Source organism: Podarcis raffonei, chromosome W (assembly GCF_027172205.1).
Source record: "Podarcis raffonei isolate rPodRaf1 chromosome W, rPodRaf1.pri, whole genome shotgun sequence".
Lineage (NCBI taxonomy): Eukaryota > Metazoa > Chordata > Lepidosauria > Squamata > Lacertidae > Podarcis > Podarcis raffonei.
The window spans coordinates 11,502,271-11,523,019 of NC_070620.1; positions in this window are offsets into that span (position 1 = coordinate 11,502,271).

Consider the following 20,749-nt stretch of genomic DNA (forward strand, 5'->3'; position numbering starts at 1 on the left):
TCAGGAAAACACCCAAGGCATGAAGAAGAAGAACGAGGAGAATGGGGTATGGAAAGGGGGGTGGGGAGCGATACCCCCCCAGCCCCTCCAGAATGGGAAGTGCTTCCCAGGGGAAGCGGGATTCAGGTGGAGGAGGACGTCAGGTTGGGTGGGGATTGCCAGGAGCAGCACGATGTCCCTTGAACCCCCGGGTTCCACTCTCCAGGCAGGCGCCCAACGTGGCCAGCTGGCAAGGGCTCTTTCTTACTCCAGCCTTGGCGTGCAGATCCCAGGTTCAGCCCCAGATCTCTGGAGCGGAAAGGCTCTTGGGCATGAATATGAAAGGCAGCATCTGTCAGAATAGGTCATACTGAGCCAGTACAGATGAACATGACTATTGCTTCACTTCCTCGGCATCCCAGAACTGTGAAGGTTGCCTCAACTGTTGAGCAACACAGCTAAGGAAGAAGGAATGGAGTGTCTCCGGGGGGGAGCATAGCTCCCATTCCCTTCCAAACACACAGACAGGACAGTGTGGTGGCACCCAGGGAATAGTTGCAGCAGTCGGATGGCTGGCTGAAACACACACCATTGCACTATTTTAGAATGAGATTCAATCTGAATCAGCCAGTTAGTGAACTTGGTGTTCCTGTGCAACAAACCCACTACAAAATTGCTCTTCCCCGCACACTTCCAGGTCCCTCCAGCTGGGCTTTTTGAGTGTGATGGATTTTTCTCACTCCAGAGCAGTTTGTGTTTAAGCTGAAGGTCACCAGGAAAGCAAGGGAGAATTTGCATTTGTTGATATAATAAGGTTTTAATAACTCTAATAATGACTGTGTGGAAATGACTGGGGGGAAATAAAGGAAAATCAAGGCTTTCGACTCTTGATTTCCTGGAAGAAGATCAAAAGACTCCCCTGGACTAGAAGAGACATCTCATTAACAACTGGAGAAATGCCAAAGAACTTTGGATATCTGCTTGGGAGGTTTCTGATGCAGTATTAATATAACAAGGAGCCAGTAGTGAAACCAAAAGTAGACTGAACAGCTAGCTGAATCAAATTATATTGCTATGGGGTGGGGGAAAACCTCTAACATTTTACTTTTCGATACTTGTACTTCCAGAGTTAATTGAATGGGGGTGGGTTGGAGGAGAGACAGAAAAAAGAGCTAACTTGTCCGTGGCTAGGGGGCGCAATCTAGACGGTTATGCCGGGGCGCAAGATCACCTAACTACTGCTCTGCGCCTCTGGACCAATGCAGGGGTGGATGGTGCTCATTGGGACTGGTAGGTTGGAACGCAAGGAGGCCAACAGTAGGTGGCGCCAGAGCCAAGGAGTGGCAGAGCCAATGTGTTCTGTATCTGAGATGGAGTGGGAAGGGGCTGGCAGCCACTGCAGCCATCCTGTCTGCCCTCATGGACCGGCTAGAATCCACTGGGCAAATGCTCATCTTGCCTGAGTCTGGGTCTTCTGCCCTCGAAGTACAAAACTTCTGCTGTTGCTCTCTCAGAAACCGTGCCCAGGTGGGATGTTTCATTTTTCGTAGCTGTTTCATCCCTGACGAAGTTGGAGGTGATGCGGGAAGGTTTGGAGTTATAACAAATTCCACCCTTCTTCCTTGACTCCATGGAAAGAAGGCATCTTTACATTTGGCATGCATTTCATAGGCCAGGAGCCAAGCACCCCTTCCTGAGGGGGAGAAGAGGCCCAGAAAAGATGAGCCCTTCCCAATGGCAGATGAAGTTGATGGACTATATGGAACTGGCGGAAATGACTGGCAGAATCCGAGACCAGGGAGAGGAGTCGGTGGAAGAAGATTGGAAAAAGTTTAAAGACTATTTAAAGAAATATTGTAAAATTAATGAATGTTAGAAGAACGTTGGAATGAAGTGATATGGCTTCAGTAGAAAGGTTATAAGGAATTAAGTACAAATCGATTAATAGAGTATTAATGGAAAAATAAGGTTAAAATGTGTTAAGATAATTATAGGACAGAAAACAGGGGAAGATGGAAAGGAATTGCTGAAATAATTAATAGAAGTGGAATACAAAAAGGGAGGTGTGAGGTGGTCGTGGAAATATGTGAAAGAAAGATAAGATATTGAAAATTCTTTTTCTTTTTTCCCCTCTTTTTCTTTTTGATGTGTTTTTAAATTGTTTTTGTTTTGTCTTGTTAGTTTTTAGTGTTATGTAGTGTCTTTGTATTGTAATGTATTGTTTTTTCTTTGTTTTTTTTGTAAGTGTTTAAATTGTTGCAAAAGTAATAAATATTATTAAAAAAAAAAAAAAGATGAGCCCTTCCCAGCCCAAAGGCATTCCCCTGCGATTCAGCTTCCGGGCTATGGCTAACCAGGTTAGGAACAGGAATATTGGGAGCGGGAAGGAACTGATGTCATCTGCCAGAGCAGCTGGCTAATTGAAGGGAATGAGGTGATAACAAGGCTTTCAAATCTGAATTCATGTTTGCGGCTGGTTAGGATAGAGGGAGGTGGAGAACAAGGGCAATCAGAAGCAGACTCTGGGTAGTTTGTTCCTTTTCTTTGTTTGGGTTCCTACGTCACACCAGCAGTTTGAATGGCAACACTCCTTTGCCAGATTGTCCGCCTTTTTAATTGTTTGTTATGGAAAATCAATAAAATGATAAGTTGCCTCTGCCAAAGGGTTGCATGACATCTGGCTGAAGACTTTTTGTGCTAAAAGTTGAAGCTATGCTGGGGTGTGTGTGTGTGTGTCCGTCCGTCCATCCATGTGGCTGCTGTGTATTCAACATTCCACCCCCTCCAAAGAATCCTAAGAACCTTAGTTTTCCTTTCACAGTGCTACGATTCCCAGCACCCTTAACAAACCATTGTTCCCAGGGCTTTTTGGGTGTGGGTGGGAGGAGATGTGCTTTACATGTGCGGTGTGCAGGCATCTCCCAGCACATGTGTGCGGGGATTCAAGACTAACTCTTATGCTTTTCTTCCTTAGACCAGCTTGACGTTGAACGAGAGGTTCTCTGGGTTGAGGAACACACGGCGTTTCACAGCGAAGCAGAAGACGGGCTGAATGGTCACTCTGCCATTGCATTTGGTGAAGTCAGACTGGCTTTGTGACAAGCTGTAGCAGCGCACTGAATAAAACAACTTTGAGAAGCTGAAACACCGGGCTGTTTTCTTTTCTAATAAAAATATTCACTGTGCAGTTCACAGGCACAAAACACAATGTTGATATTGTCCAGGAAATGGGTTTTCAGTTGGAGGGCATGGGTTGCGTGAGAGCATGTTGTGTGGGATAACCAGTCTCATATAACCAACATGCTTCAGTCTAATTAGTGCATGAAGGGGTTAACATCATAGAGTAAGCTGTCCTGCCATCTTAGCCATGTCTCTTCCCCTTACCTTGGGAGTGAGTTCTGATCTATTCTGGTATTCACTTCTTCAGCGTTTAATGTACTGTAGGTTTTTCCTGATTTTATGGTTTTATCTTTCTGTAAACGGCTTTGATGTTTCTTACCATCTGGTAGTGCATAAATTTTATGAAATAAATAAATAATTTTGAATAAATAAATAGGAAGATGTAAAACCACAACCTCCAAAATGAAAGCTACTGTCCCTCCAGACGGATGTTTTTGCGTGGAGGGGGGCCGTATTCTGCAATGTGCTATCGATGCAATAATAGTGCAGCTTTCTAATGGACTGTCCACGCAAACATCATTCTGCTTTCTCAGTTGCTCTGCAATGCTTCGCCAGGGTTACCACATCATGGCCACCTGGGGGTGAGCTCCTGTGTTGTAGCTCAGCAAAAGCAGGACAAAATTCCTCTAGTATGGCTCACAGTGAGGGCTGCTGAGAGTTGGGAGAGATCTCGGAGGCCAAAGAGTTTGCTTTTCTGCTCAGTACAGGGGATCTTGCAAGCTCTTCACCCCTGACTGGCCAAATATGCCCATCTCTCATCCATGCAGCTTCACAGCGTGCCTGGATGATGACTCAGATGGAGCTGGACACACAATTCCTGAAGGATTTCGGCATGATAGACTACAGCAGGCATAGGCAAACTCAGCCCTCCAGATGTTTTTGGCCTACAACTCCCATCATCCCTGGCTAACAGGACCAGTGGTCAGGGATGATGGGAATTGTAGTCCCAAAACAGCCAGGGGTCAAGTTTGCCTATGCCTGGACTACAGCCTTCTGGTGGGCTTGCAGCCCCTTCATGAGCACAAGAGGCTCCTGAGCCACGCACTTGCCAACATCATTGCCAACAGCATGTGAGGCCCTACGGTGGGTTTGTTGTTATTGGGGGGGAGGTATTTGTCGCAGGGGAAGCCAGTCTGGCAGGGCCCTGACTTTCTCCCTGCCCTCTACTAGCCAACTCAACCTTCTGCAAGCCCTGAAAGCTCCCAGGTGCTTGTCACACCACCTTCTGAGATAGATAGATAGATAGATAGATAGATAGATAGATAGATAGATAGATAGATAGATAGATATTTGCATTGTTTTTATTTTGAATTCAGAATGAAACTTGGTAACTTGGGGGGATTTGCATTTATTGGAAAATAAAGAAATTATTTACAACTGGATGAGTATCTCCCTCCTTGCCTTTAGAGCCTGTTCCAATTGCCGTAACGGTGGCTTGTGGAATCACAATGCCTCCTTTGTTACAGTCTCAGCTGCACACCTTTCAACCAATACACAGTCAAAGAGGGGAAGAATTTTTGTTAATGCCTGCCTTGCCGTGGTGCACACTTACAAGGCTGCCTGCTCCCACTGTGAGGACTTGAGATTTTTTAAAAAATAAATCTTTTTCTTTTAATTTACAAACTTGTATACCCCTGCATACAAGTTTGTGTGTCCTCCTGTATGTGTGGAGGAGAACATATGCAGTATACTATAATAAATATGAATTATTTATTCTAGGCTATCTTATTTTTGGATGACCCCAAAAGCTCTTCCCAGTTGCTCCATGTGTGAAAGACATAGCAGGGCACTATTAATGCAGTCAGTGACTTGTTGCAGACTTTTTTGCAGGTCACTGATGCAATAATATTGCAATTGTGGTGGACCAACTACATGTCATTTTGCTTTGCAAGTTGTTCTGTGATGCGTCCCCTGTGCTACTATAATATTATCAGCCAGAGGGGCCCTCTTGAGCTATAAAGTGTGAGTTAAGTGGGACAACTCCCCCCCCCCCGCCCCATAACATTTAGGTGGATTTAGGGGAGTGCAACTGGTTTGGTCACACTGGCGTGAAGCCTTGCAAGCCCCACAGGGGACACCGCAACTATGATGTTGAATGGACGTTGAGAGGCGTGGGGGCAGTGGCGTAGCGTGGGGGGTGCCAGGGGTGCCGGCCGCACCGGGCGCAACATCTGGGGGGGGGCGCGAGTCCAGAGGGAAGGGACAAGCAATCGAGGCTTGGTTGGGGTGGGGGGTCGTCGTCTCCGTTTGGCCGGCCCCCCTCGAGGAAGCGCCATGCCTTTCAACTTTTCATTTCATTTCGTTTTTTAAAAAGAACCCTTCCTTCCTTTCTCCTAAATAATATTTTTAAAAGCGTGGCGCATTAAGTTGAAATATTATGCATGCACATACACATTATAACGGGTGCGTAATGAGCGCGCGCGCACGCACACACACACACGTTAAGAGGATTGTCACAGATAAGCGAAATGAGGTCTAAAAGAGCTTTTTTTCCCCTGCTCAAAAAGCTGCCCTAGAGTGTCGCTTTCCGTCAGCGCAGACAGTACTGTATTGAGCTAAGTAAACCAACGGGCAGGAAGTGCAGCACCACTTCCTGTGTTCATATGCCTTTTGGGGAAGAGTTGTAGTGGAGCACCTGCTTTGCACTCGGAAGAGCCCCAATTCATCCTCCAGCATCTCCCCCATCTAAAACCCTGGAGAGCCGGTGCCGGTCAGTGTAGGGAATGCTGAGCTAGGTGTCCAATAGTCAGTATGTAAGGGCAAAGGAAGGAAGGCCGGAAGGATTTGTTTTGTAACAGAAAAGAGGTTATGAACAGGGGCAGGAGAGAACTGGGGCAAAAATGGGAAGGGGCCCCAGTGTATTGGACTGGGAGGATTGGACTGGGACCCGTGCCCCAAGAAAAATCCAGACTTTGGGCTGTGCAAACTCAAATATATACAGTATGCAGATTTTTTAAAAGCAATTCTGTAACGAAAGGAAAAAAATATCACTGCATCTGCTGTCTTGAACTATAAATCAGGGGTCGCCAACACAGCAGCCATTGGAGCAATGACACTCTTGAGGTCTACCCCCCCCCCCGTGCCCACAAAGCCTCTGAGCCCCCACCCTCACTCACTGCCCCCTTGGTTATGAGCTGATGAAGGTGGTTACCTTTTTCTCCCTAGAGAGGTAAATAGAGCTGAAGGAGGAAGTTAGAAAAAGGGACACTTTCTCACTTCCTGTTTCAGCTCTATGTGCTTCTGAAGGCTGGGATTAATTCGGCTAGCTGCAATTTTTATTCAAACACCCTGGAAAAGCAAACTGAACAGAGAAACAACTTGCTGGTGTGGCACACCCATGGGACTCCTCACTCCAAAATCCAAATGACCTACAGGCCTAAAAAGGCTGCTGACAAGCCCTGCTGTAAATGATGGAATTGGAAAGCGTGGCCTGCTTCAAATATTTGTTTCAGCTCTAATTTGGGCACACGGTTGCCCTGAGGATCTGTAGCAGCCTTTGCCAACTTGGTGCCCTCAGGGGCTGGTTTTGAATTCAAAACTGCTGTGCTGGCTGAGGCTGATGGGAGTTGTGGTCCAAAACAACCAAAAGGTGCCAAATTGGAAAAGGTAGACTTGAAGGACACAACCTACCCACATGTAATTGTGATGTGAGATGGGGCAAGTGAGGAGCATGATGTGGGGGTGGAGGGGGGAAGACTGGGAAGGGTTCCAAGGGCCACACAGGAAGGCCTAGAGGCAGTGGCATAGCATGGGGGGTGCAGGGGGGCCGGCCGCAACATCTGGGGGGGGGGGCGCTCACACTCGCAGCTCTGCCCCTACCTAAAATCCACGGGTTAGGGGGCGCAAATTACTTGCCTTGCCCCGGGTGCTGACAACCCACGCTACGCCACTGCGTGGGGGCACTGAATTTTGGCATTGTACAGAGCTCCCCTGGAATTTGAGGTGCCATGGTTCACCACTGAAGAACATTTGTGGTATGAAAAAGGTACCTGGTTTCAGCTGGAAGTTAGGGGGCACTGGTTGGAAGTGTCGGAGTATGTCTGTCCCAAAAGATTTGCAGGCACGAACAGTACTGAATACAGTCTTGCATATAACTGCCTTCCTACTGTCATGAATAGAAACAATCATGAATTGACAAAAACAGGCATCTGGAAGGAACCACTATGCCAACAGGATGTCGGACTGAATGGGCCTTGGGCTTGTTAGTTTCTGTTATCACTGTGCAGCTGCGTGGAGTCACAGGACTCTGTTTACATTCCAGAGACCTTGCAGTCTCACGGGAGGGGAGACGGGATGTGACGTTAGTGGTTTCCTGTTTCCTTTGTTCTTTTGTTCTTTTGTTCAGTTGCTCTCTGCTCTCACAGGGAGAGGATGTATATTTCTTTGCTCTCTGCATAGCTAGAAAATAAAGCATAGCAATGTAGCTCATACTATCTCATCCTTCCGCGTGCTCTGCTGGGACGACGTGCCTGAGGCCTTATAAAAGGATCAGGTTGTCAATTAACCGTCAGGAGGCGATTCCGAAGATGAGCCTTATCAGCTCGGTCGAACGGAGATTCCAATATTTTTGGTCCTGGGCCCAGATGACGGAATCCAGACGAACGGCAGAAGAATGGAATGCAGCTTATCTTCTCTGTGTGTCACGAAGATTGATGAGAGGTATGTGCTCTTGCCCCGGGAATCCTGCCAGTCCCTAACTAATGGCAATAAGGGGTGGACTTTGGACTTCAAGCCAAAGCACTAACCGGCTGTGGCAGAAGGGTGCTTTTGGAATGCAGCTGGTAAATAGACACAGCTTGCTTTAAAAGGCACAGACATGGCCAGTCCAAGAGTAACAGAGGCTCTTGAAAACGCGATGGGATTTCCAAAGCGCTCTCTCTCTCTCTCTCTCTCTCTATATATATTCGAACTGGGTGCAGTATGCAGAGGCTCTGCTACGAAAAGAGGGTCTGTTTAATGTGATGTCAGACGCCCCCCCCCCAGCTTCAATGACCGAAGAATGGAAGGCGAAGGATTCCAAAGCAAGGGGAACTCTGACGCTGATTGTGTCCCCTGAAGAGCTATGTCTTTTGCATGACAAGGTCTCAGCCAGAGAGATGTGGGCCAGTCTGCAAGAGTCACATTTGAGAACAGAAGCGGGTGCTTCTTTGTTCTTTTATGCCACGTTGCATGATATGGCACTTGCTGATGGAGCAGTCGTACGTGCTCACCTCATGGAAATGCAGAATCTAAGGCATGAGTTGCAACAGCATGGAATCACCTTACCAGAGGCTGTGTATTCCTTCATGATTCTACATTCTTTGGGTTCAAGTTGGGAAGGGATTGCCAGCCAGCTTCCTGTTTTGCCTACTGCTCAGCTAACGGTAGCGCATGTTACTGCTGTGGTGTTAAATGAAGCGGATCAGCGCAGTGCTAGCTGCATCACTAAGGGGGAGTCCTCACAGACGTCATCCCAGAATGCAGTGCAACCACTAGATGGCACCAAAGCTTTGAAGGCAGTGAAATGCTACTCATGTGGATGTCTAGGCTACGTGAAAAGGGAGTGTAAACATCCCAAGGCCAAGGCAACAGAGCAGCGCAGCGCAGCAAAAGCTCAACGTGTGGAAAAGACAAAGGCAATGGTCAGAAGTCCAGGACACCGCAATACAAGGCAATGGTCTCACGCTTCACTCCAAAGGTCCAGAAGACATCTAGATCTTTCTTCATCGTCGACTCGGGAGCCACCAGACACATTTGTTGAGACAAACACCTGTTCGTGTCCTTTACTCCACAGGAAGGTGCAATTCACCAAGCGGATGACCACACGATCTCCAGTCAAGGCTATGGAACGGTTGTTCTTCACAGCTTGGATGCATCGATACACAATGTTCTTTTTGTTACAGATGCTGCACACAACCTATTGAGCGTCTCGCAGCTGACTGAACAGGACATAGACATTTCCTTCAAAAAGAGGAAGTACACAATCACCAAGAAAGATGACTTTGTATTGCATGCTGATTTCGTTGATCATTTGTTTGTATTGCATTACCACTTGTTGTATTGCAGATACTAACAAGGTTTTGCATGCAGGATGTATTCATGATTATCACAGGAAACTTGCTCACTTAAACTTCGAGGCCGTTTCCAAAATGTCTGCCTTAGTTGAAGGTATGACTATTAAACCCTGCAGGTACCACATGAAGTGTAAGGCATGCGCAGCAAACAAGGTCAAAATGGCTGCAAAAGGTAAGGTGTCTAGTAGACAAGCTACAGAACCATACCAGGTAGTGCATGCTGATCTTGTTGGTCCACTAACACCCTCTTTGGATGGAGCCAGGTACTTCATGGTTCTCATTGATTCATTTTCCAGGTATATTCATGTGTTCAATCTCAAGCAGAAATCAGAAGTGTTTCCTAGGTTCAAGGAATTCTGTGCTTGGTTGCAAAATGTGCATGATACACAGATCAAGTGTTTATTTACAGATCGAGGGGGAGAATTCACTTCTCTTTTTTTAAAATGCTTTTTATTGAGTTTTCAATTTAAATACACCAACACCAACAAACAAAAACACCAAGTCTTTTTACATATATCCTACTTTATGCTCCGTAGAGCTGTTGACTTCCCTCCTTCCCTTCTGCAGGTTTTCTTATTCCAATCTTTAATTCATAGTTTCATTAGTTAAAAACTAAACCATGACATAACATTTATTTCAGCCCTGCTAACATCTTCAAATTTCTACAGTTCTCACTTATATAAACCATAAATTTACTCCATTCTTTTTGGTACTTTGTCTCCTCCTGACTGCAAATTCTATGTGTCAGTTTTGCCATTTCTGCGTACTCGACCAACTTTGTCTGCCACTCCTTTACAGTCGGTATCTCCTGTGTTTTCCACTTTTGGGCTATCAAAACTCTAGCTGCTGTCATCGCATACAAATATAGTCTTTGGTCCGTCTTCTTAATATCCTCTCCCATCAAACCTAGCAATAGTTTTTCAAGCTTTTTTGGGAAAGTATATTTAAACATCTTTTTTAATTCATTATAGATCAATTCCCAAAACTCTTTCATTTTGTCACATGACCACCACATGTGGTAAAAATCGCCGTCCTTTTCTTTACATTTCCAACAGATTTTGCTACTCATCCTGTACATTTTTGCTAGTTAGGTGGGAGTAAGATACCAGCGATAAACCATTTTCATTACATTCTCTTTTAACATAGAGCATGCAGTGAATTTTAGATTCTCATTCCAAAGTTTGACCCATGCATCATAATCTATATTATGCCCAAAGTCTATAGCCCATTTTGTCATGGCCTCTTTTATCAATTCATCTTTTGTATTCCATTCTAATAAAAGATTGTACATTTTCGATAGTGGTTTGGTCTTGCTTTCTATAATGTCAGTTTGGAATTTCAATTTCTTATCTTCAAATCCTAATTTTTATCATCCTTAAAAACATCATTGACTTGATGGTATTGCAACCATCCTGTCAATTTTTCTTCAATACAATTATAGGGCTTCAATTTCCATCCTTTCTCAGATTTCATCAAAATCTCCTCATATGTAGCCCATCTCCCTTCCATGTTCAGTTTTTTTACTGTTAACATTTCAACTGGTGAGACCCAGTTTTCCTTTTTTTGTTTTCCTTTCCAGCAAGTTCTTATTTCTATTCCAGACCTCATACAGGGCACCCCTTATCACATGCTTTATGAAGTCTCTGTGCACTTTCATTTTACCATACCAGAGGTAGGAGTGCCACCCATATCTATTATTGTATCCCTCCAGATCTAGCAGGTCTGATTTTTTCAGGATTATCCAATCCTTTATCCAACATAAACAGGCCGCTTCATAATAAAGTTTCAAATCAGGTACTGAGAACCCCCCTCTTTCCTTTCTGTCCATCAATATTTTAAATTTAATTCTCGGTCTTCTCCCTTGCCATATGAAGCGTGAGAGAACTTTTTGCCATTCTTTAAATTGTCCTAATCCTCTAATTATCGGGATCGTTTGAAATAAAAATAACATCTTTAGTAATAAATTCATTTTGATCGCTGACATTCTTCCACTCATTTACAGCTTTAATCTATCCCATACTTCCAAATCTCTTTTAATCTCTTTCCACACTGGTTGATAATTATCATTGAATAAGTTTATATTTGCCGTCATCCAGATTCCCAAGTATTTTACTATTTTAACCACCTTAATTTCACTTTCTTGTTCTAACCTTTCTTCCTCACTCTTTTCCAAATTTTTGCCCAACATTTTTGTCTTTGTCTTATTCAGTTTAAATCCTGCCAATTGTCCGAATTTCCCCATTTCTTCCAATGCTATTTTAACACTTTCCTGAGGTTCTTCTAAGATTAATACCAAGTCATCTGCATAGGCCTTGAGTTAAAATTCTTTAACACCTATTTTGACCCCTTTTATCTCTGATGTTTCTCTCAAACAATTTACTAATATCTCTAAAACCATAATAAACAGTAGCGGAGACAGCGGGCACCCCTGTCTGGTACCCTTTGTGATATCAAATGAGTATGTCAAGCTGTTGTTCACTATTAATTTCGCTCTCTGTTCCGAGTAAATTGCCTCAATTCCTCTCAGGAAGGCGCCACAGATCCCCATCATCTCCATACTTTTCTTCATAAATAACCGAGATACATTATCGAATGCTTTTTCAGCATCGATAAACATTAGTACAGCTGGTTTATAATTTCTTACCTCTAAGTATTCCAATATATTAATAATATGTCTTAAACTGTCTTTTAATTGCCTGCCTGGTAAGAAACCTCCTTGGTCTTTATGAATTAGCTCATTTAATATTATCTTCAATCTGTTTGCCATAATGTCCGCAAAAAGTTTGTAATCATTGTTCAACAATGATATTGGTCTAAAATTCTTAACACTCAGATGATCTGTGTCTTGTTTGGGGATCAGCGTTATATATGCCTCTTTCCAGGAGTTTGGTATTTTTCCTCTTCCTTGTAAAATAGCATTCATTACTTCCCCAAGAACCGGTATCAGCTGTTCACTAAGTGTTTTGTAATACTATAAGGTAAGCCTATCTGGTCCTGGGGCTTTACCTTGTTTCATCTTTTTTACTGACCTTTGGATTTCCTGATTTGTTATTGGGGCATTTAATTGTTCTCTTTCTTCTAGTGGGATCTGTTTTCCTTTATGTGTTTCCAAGTATCTCTCTATTTTTTTTATGTGTTCTTTATCTTTCCTGTAAAGCTCATTATAGAATCCTTGAAAGGCTCTTCTTATTTCTTTTGGGTCTTCCATCAGTTGTTCTCCTATCCTAATTTTATTAATTATGTTTTGGCTTTGACGTTTTCTTAGTTGCCATGCTAGTAACTTCCCAGTTTTGTTTGCTGATTCAAAATACTTCTGTCTCATTAGTTTTAGTTTCCATTCCACTTCTTGGTTCACCAGCATGGAAAACTGAGTTTGTAACATTTTAATAGCCTGTTTAGTTTGTTCATCTTTTGGTTTTGTTACCATTTTTTTCTCATTTTCCATGAGTTGAATCAAAATTTCCTCTTTTTTCTTTTCTCTTTCTTCTTCTTCTTCTTCTTCTTCTTCTTCTTCTTCTTCTTCTTCTTCTTCTTCTTGAGACTGTTTTGCTGTATCAGGAAGCCTCTCATGACTGCTTTGCTCGTGTCCCACACTATATCCAAACTAGTCTCTCTGTGTAAATTCCAATCAAAACATTCCTTTATTGTCTCTTTCGCTTTCTCTACTATTTTTGGGTTCTCAAACAGTGTATCGTTCACCCTCCATCTAAAAGAAGATTGTTCTTTGCCATTCATTTCCAAATATATTGAGTTATGATCAGATAGGGTTTGTGGGGTAATCTCAATTTTGCTTACTCTTGGAACCAATTCTTTAGATACCCAAACATAGTCTATTCTGCTCGAACTTCAATAGGGTCCGAGAAAAAAGTAAACTATTTTGTAATTGGGTGTTTCAACCTCCAAATATCTATTAAACCAAAATTTTCAACTAAATCAAAAAAAGTCTTGGGGAGTTTACCCTCATTTATACTTTTTTCCCTTGACATTCTATCTATTTCTGGCATTACCACTCCATTGCAATCCCCCATCAAAATTATCTTCTGATCCATAAAGTCCATCAATCTTTCCTCTAATCTTTTAAAGAATTCCACTTTGTTTCCGTTAGGTGTGTATATTCCCACAAGAATTACCCTCTCGCCCTGCAGTGTTATTTGTACCACAATCACTCTCCCCTCCTCATCTTTAGAGATCAGTTTAGGGTCTAGTCTCTCCTTTATGTATAGCACCACCCCTCTTTTTTTGTTACCATCGGAAGTTATGAACTCTTTACCCAGTCTTTTATTAATCAAAATATGTCTATGGTTTTTTTGCGACATGGGTTTCTTGTAAACAGATTACGTCAACATTCTTTTTTTTCAAAACACGTTCAACTTTATTTCGTTTAGATTTTTCATTAAGCCCATTAATATTGCAGGTTATCAATTTCAGCGTCATTCCCTTAATTTAGTTTTATTACAGAAAGAAAAATTAAATTCGGGTGGTTTTGTTAGCGTTGTCTTCCTCCTCCTCTTCCTCCTCCTCTTCCTCTTCTTCTACCTCTCCTTCTTCTCCCTCTCCTTCTCCTTCCTCTTCTTCTTTGTTTCTGTCTTTTTCTTCTTTTTGTTTTCCTCTTCAACGTAGAGGTCTGCTCCGATGGGTCTGGGACCAACGAGGCTTCCTTCCATCTTGCCTAATTCTTTCTCATATCTTCTGGAGAATTTCTTTACCTCTTGGAGATCTGTTAGTCTGAATCTTTTGTCTTTGTAGTAAAAAGAGATTCCTTCAAGGAACTCCCACCTATGTTGGATTCCATTTTTCTTCAGTAAAGTCACCAATTGTTTATATCAGTCTCTTTTTCACAAAAATCTAATGGGGACCTCTTTAAATATGATGATTGGTCTTCCATCAATTAATAATTTGTTATTTTATCTCATTCTCAGAATTGCATTTCTCATCTCTAATGAATTAAAAATCATCAAGCAATCTCCAGGTAGTTTTTTAACTTTGGCTTTTACTGATCTCACTTTAATTCTAAACACATTCTCAATTGTATATTCAATTTCTTCTTCCTTCATATCCATCCACCTTGCCAATTCTTTAATCATTTTTGTTTTGATGTTTTCATTTGCTTCTTCTACTACACCTCTAAATTTAAATTTTTTATGTTTCTGCCTCATCTCCATCAAAGCCATGTTGTCCCAGATCTGTTCTTGTATTTTACTAACCTCTGTCATTTCCTCTTTAATTCTATCTGTCTCTTTCCTATTTTCCTTAACTTCCTTCTGAGTTCGTTTCGCTAGCTCTTCCGTTGTTTTTGATCTAACAGTTAAATCTTTGATTTTATTTGACAATTCCCCCACCCCCCCTCTATTTTCTTATCCAGGGTTTCTTGTACTTCTGCCAATTTTTTCTCCATGTGTTGTTCATTTTGTTTAAATTCTTCCTTTATTTTTAGCCAAAGAATGTCCAAGTACTTAATTTCTTCCTGTTTTGGCTGTCTTCTATCGCCTGGGGTTCCTCCAATTTTTTCCCCATTTTCCCCTGACATTTTTAAACAAATAGCTCAATATTTATATACTTTCGCCACTAGAGGGAGTGCGTACACCAAAGAGCTAGAAAGCGTGTTAGTCACAAATTGTAATTTGAGCAATGACCCCTAGGGGCCCTTCTTTCCCTTCTCTTCACAGTGACTTTCGATTCTTTTGTCTTAACCACACACTTTAGAATTCACCCATTTGAACATATATCAACTATTATCTCAAAAGAAAGAAAAAGGAAGAAAACAATAAATAATACACATCAGAAATATATAGACATTGTCCCAAGTGCTATCACAATTTAAATGTCCTCTTCTAATCTTTCGTCACTTATCAACTCAATCCCACATAATTAATCCAACGTAGATACAGTCAGACTGGTAGTAACTCAGATACCGTCTCAATTTAAAGGTCCTCTTCTGCTCTTCCGCCACTTGTGGGCTCAATCCATCATATAAATCCAAATGTAGCTGTAATCCAGTCGGGGAGCCAGGGTGATGACTTTTCTAGCCACTTGCAGGCTTAATCCTCAAAGGGTATTTAAATATAAAACGCTTTTCCAAGTTAATCTTCCTCCCTTCACATTCCAGTGGGGGTGTGAGAATGATCACAGTTTATTTTCAAGCCTCTTCTATGTCCGTTTAATCAAAGCTGGGAGGCTTATGAGTCTCTGCAGCACTTTAAAGCTTTAGCTGCTCTGTCCCACCTTCCCTTGTCAGTCCTTTCCGGTGTTACCAGCCTTTCCGATGTTACCAGCTCTCCCCTTTGCTTTATATAAGGATTTATACAAAGTATCTGAGTCTCTGGGCTGGAGCTCAGCACATTACTGTTTCTCCCACCGAGCCACAGAGTCTTCGCAAGAGAAGAGGAGAAATAAAGTTCCTTTTAGCTCTTTTCTCTCTATCAGCATTATAAAATGGTATTTGCCTCAGCGCGCTGCCTCTGAGGACTTTCAGTTTAACACTTACTCAGCAGGAAACTTTCACTTCTGCCTTTGTTCTCATGTCTTTGTTCTCTGCACCATATTTACACTGCGGCCGGGACAGACTTCCTTTTTACGTCCCTCGGCTGGTCAAATTCTTTGATTTCCTTCCAATATTCAATGTTTGAGAATGTCCCGAATTCACTTCTCAGCAATTTGAAGCTTTTCTGACTGAGAAAGGAATTCTACATGACCTGTCAAGTCCACAGTCTCCTTGGATGAATGGACTTTGTGAAAGGGTAAGCCAAACTTTGCTTCAAGGCTTGAAAACCTTGCTGCATGATGCCAATCCTCCAGAGAGTTATTGGGCAGAATCGCTCAGCTGTTTCGTTTACACTTATAATCGCGGATTATCATCACCGATTGGTTGTACTCCCTATGAAAAGATGTTTGGCAAGAAACCATACATCAAGCACATGAGAATTTTTGGTTCTGACATGTGGGTTCACACACCACAAAGCTCCAAGTTAGGCAAACATGGTTTGCATGGTATCTTTCTAGGGTATCAGAAAGGTTCTTACAGAGTAACGATGACTGACACTAACACAGTTAGGCACACTAGAAGTGTTGAGTACAATGCCAAGTGGGGGGAGAATGTGGGAATTTTCCAGTGTTATCCTGATGAAAGTGAAGAGACTGAGGATAAACAGCAGCAAACCCCCACACCCACTGATGAAGGTTCTGATTCTGAATCTGAAACTGACTCAGATGGTTCAGAGGATTTCAAGAGTTCTAAGGCCTCTCTGCGACCCTCTGAAGGCTCTGATCGAGAATTGGAGGAACCACTATTCACTATAGGCCACTTTTCTCCTAAGAAAGAAGAGGAGAGCGTTGAAGACTTATGTCTGATTCGTAGGTCTGAAAGAGCCACAAAAGGTAGACCTCCAAAGAGATTTGCTGATGAATTTGCTAAAGCAGCAAAAGCTGTAACTGCTGTTAATAGCTCCAAGAAGGTATTTGAACCTTCAAGTTTCCAAGAGATCCAGGCTTTGGACTCGAAGGATGCTGAGCCATGGTTAACTGCCATGAAGGCTGAGCTTTATTCCTTAGAGAGGAACAAAACATGGGAGCTAGTTCTGACAGTTCCAGGGATGAAACTGCTTGACAGCAAATGGGTTTTCAAAGCAAAGACAGATCAAAATGGCAAGATAGTCAGACACAAAGCCAGATTGGTAGTCAGAGGTTTTTTACAGGTACTAGGAGAAGACTATCACGAGACCTACTCACCCACCGTGAGATATGAGAGCATTAGGCTTATGCGCAAACTTGCTGCAGAGGAGAATCTACACATTTCTCATCACGATGTGAATACAGCATTTTTGTACGGAACCTTAGGTGAACCACTTTATATGCTTCCACTTGATGGTGTACAGGTAAAACAGGGATTCGTTTGTTTTCTGAAGAAGACTCTATATGGTCTCAAACAAAGTGCATGATGCTGGCACTCTAAACTCACTGAAGTGTTGTTTTCTCTAGGTTTTCAGCAAGGTAAAGTTGATCCATGTGTATTTGTCAAAGAGGAAGAGCAAAAGAAGCTGTATTGCTTGTATCAAGCTGTATCATGTTGATGATAGTCTTTTCTTTTGGAAGGATGTCAAAATGTACAATAGCGCCCTTGCTCAACTGAAGGAGCACTTTGACATGAAAGATCTTGGTGAGGTAACCAACTACCTATCTCTGGAAACAGAGACCAAGATAGTAATATTCTAGTACACCAGTCACAGAAAATTGCTGAAGTGTTAACCAAACTAAACCTGATGGATGCTAACCCTGTAGACACACAGATGACAACAGCTTATCAGGTAGATGACACTGAAGAAGCATTTTCTGACATTACACTGTACAGAAGTGTGCTAGGCAAACTAAACTTCATTGCCAGATGTTCAAGACCGGACATTGCAGTTAGCTGTAATTTGCTAAGCAGACAAGTCAACAATCCTACTGTTAAGGATTGGAAAGCTCTGAAATGCATAGCACACTATTTGAAAGGCACTATGCGCTACAGACTGAGATTTAACAATCAGAAGTCTGGTGGTCTTGAGATATTTGCTGATGCGAGTTTTGGAAGTGACACTACAGACAGGAAAAGCACGTCTGGAGTTTGCTACATGTACAACCAGGGTCTATTTGATTGGTCATGCAAGAAGCAAACAACAGTAAGTTCAAGTTCTTGTGAAGCTGAACTGAATGCACAGTCTTATTCACTTGTGGATTGTGAATGGTTGTTACAATTGTGTAAAGACATGAGAATTCCTGTCAAATGTCCAATCCAGGTTTATCAGGACAACAAAGCATGTTTGGCTTTGCTGACTTCTGAAGGTTGTAAGCAAAGCACGAAGCACTTGCAAGTGAAGCTGCAACATGCTAGAGAATGTGTTCAGAAAGGACTCGTAACGGTGTCCTACATGCCAGGTAATGAAATTCCTGCTGATTTATTGTCCAAGGTTGTTCCGAGGGATCAACACTGTACCTATGTACAGAAATTGGGTTTGTACTGATATTGTACTGACACGCTGCCCAGTGGTGTTCACAGAAAGGGGGAGGATGTTAGTTTCTGTTATCACTGAGCAGCTGCGTGGAGTCACAGGACTCTGTTTACATTCCAAAGACCTTGCAGTCTCACGGGAGGGGAGACGGGATGTGACGTTAGTGGTTTCCTGTTTCCTTTGTTCCTTTGTTCAGTTGCTCTCTGCTCTCACAGGGAGAGGATGTATATTTCTTTGCTCTCTGCATACCTAGAAAATAAAGCATAGCAATGTAGCTCATATTATCTCATCCTTCCGCGTGCTCTGCTGGGACGACGTGCCTGAGGCCTTATCAAAGGATCAGGTCATCAATTAACCGTCGGGAGGCGATTCTGAAGATGAGCCTTATCAGCTCGGTTGAACGGAGATTCCGACAGGCCTGACCCAGCAGGACTCTTCAAATGTGCTTACGTTCCCCTGACTTTGGGGACGCCTTGCAGGAGTCTCACCCGTCTCATGGCTATTCTTCTAGTGTGGACCAGTTCTACAAGCTCTCCCCCGAAAGCAGGTGCACCATCCAGAACATGCTGGAGCTGTACCTGAAGAAGAAAGAGAACACAGACCAGGAGGCAGGGACTTCTAGGGGAAGCGAGGCCTTCATGCGGGAAGCCTTGACTCCTCACGTGCTCCATGGGATCAGCTTCGACTCCACTACCCAGTCTTCTGCAGCAGATGAGGATGGGCATTCCTCCCCTTTCAACCATCTGGCGGAGTCACTCTTCCACCTGGCCCAGAACAGGAGGCTCCTTCCCAACACGCAAAATGCCTTGCACGTGATCGATGGGCCTGTGATCACTGTGACATAGGCAGGGCCGGATTTATGTATAGGCTAAGTAGGCTGAAGCCTAGGGCCTCTAGATCTAGGGGGTCTCGCCAGCCTGCCCGTTCCCCAGTGCCGCAGACAGTCTTCCCTCTCCCAAAATTGCAAACCCAAGACTTCATGCGAGGGCAGGGCAACTCGGACCTCTAAATCTAGGGGGCCTCACCAGCCTGCCCGCTCCACAGCACTGCAGTCTTCCCTCTCCCAAAATTGCAAACCCAAGACTTCATGCAGGGCATTTCTCCCCCGTTTCAATGACATTTTGCTTCAAAAGGAAAGGTGGACTTGGAGAAGGCAAGCAAAATGCGAGGGAGATAGTGAAAGATACAGGAAATTGAATGCAGATGTCCCAAAAATAGCAAGGAGAGACAAGAGGGCCTTCTTAAACAAGCAATGAAAAGAAATAGAGGAAAACAACAGAATGGGAAAAACCAGAGATCTGTTCAAGAAAACTGGAGCTATGAAAAGAACATTTCATACAAAGGACCTAACAGAAGCAGAAGACATCAAGTAGAGGTTGCAAGAATACACAGAGGAATTATACCAGAAAGATGTACACCCATTGAGCCTGACATCCTGGAGAGCAAAGTCAAATGGGCCTTAGAAAGCACTGCAAATAACAAGGCCAGTGGAAGTGATGGTATTCCAGCTGAACTATTGTTATTTTTTTAAAGATGATGCTGTTAAGGTGCTACACTCAATATGCCAGCAAGTTTGGAAAACTCAGCAGTGGCCAGAGGATTGGAGAAGATCAGTCTACATCCCAATCCCAAAGAAGGGCAGCGCCAAAGAATGCTCCAACTACTGCACAATTGCGCTCATTTCACACACTAGCAAGGTTATGCTTAAAATTCTACAAGGCAGGCTTAAGCAGTATGTGGACCGAGAACTCCCAGAAGTGCAAGCTGGATTTCGAAGGGGCAGAGGAACCAGAGACCAAATTGCAAACATGCGTTGGATTATGGAGAAAGCTAGAGTGTTTCAGAAAAACATCTACTTTTGCTTCATTGACTACACAAAAGCCTTTGACTGTGTCAACCACAGCAAACTATGGCAAGTTCTTAAAGAAATGGGAGTGTCTGATCACCTTATATGTCGCCTGAGAAATCTCTATGTGGGACAAGAAGCTACAGTTAGAACGGGACATGGAAAAACTGACTGGTTCAAAATTGGGAAAAGAGTACGACAAGGCTGTGTATTGTCTCCCTGCTTATTTAACTTATGTGCAGAATTCATCATGCAAAAGGCTGGACTGGATGAATTAAGAAGCCAGAATTAAGATCGCCAGAAGAAATATCAACAACCTCAGATATGCAGATGACACAAACTTGATGGCAGAAAGTGAGGAGGAATTAAAGAACCTTTTAATGAGGGTGAAAGAGGAGAACACAAAATATGGTCTGAAGCTCAACATAAGATCATGGCCACTGGTCCCATCACCTCCTGGCAAATAGAAGGGGAAGAAATGGAGGCAGTGAGAGATTTTACTTTCTTGGTTTCCATGATCACTGCAGATGGTGACAGCAAGCAGTCACGAAATTAAAAGATGCCTGCTTCTTGGGAGAAAAGCAATGACAAACCTAGACAGCATCTTAAAAAGCAGAGACATCACCTTGCCGACAAAGGTCCATTTAGTTCAAGCTATGGTTTTCCAAGTAGTGATGTATGGAAGTGAGAGCTGGACCATAAAGAAG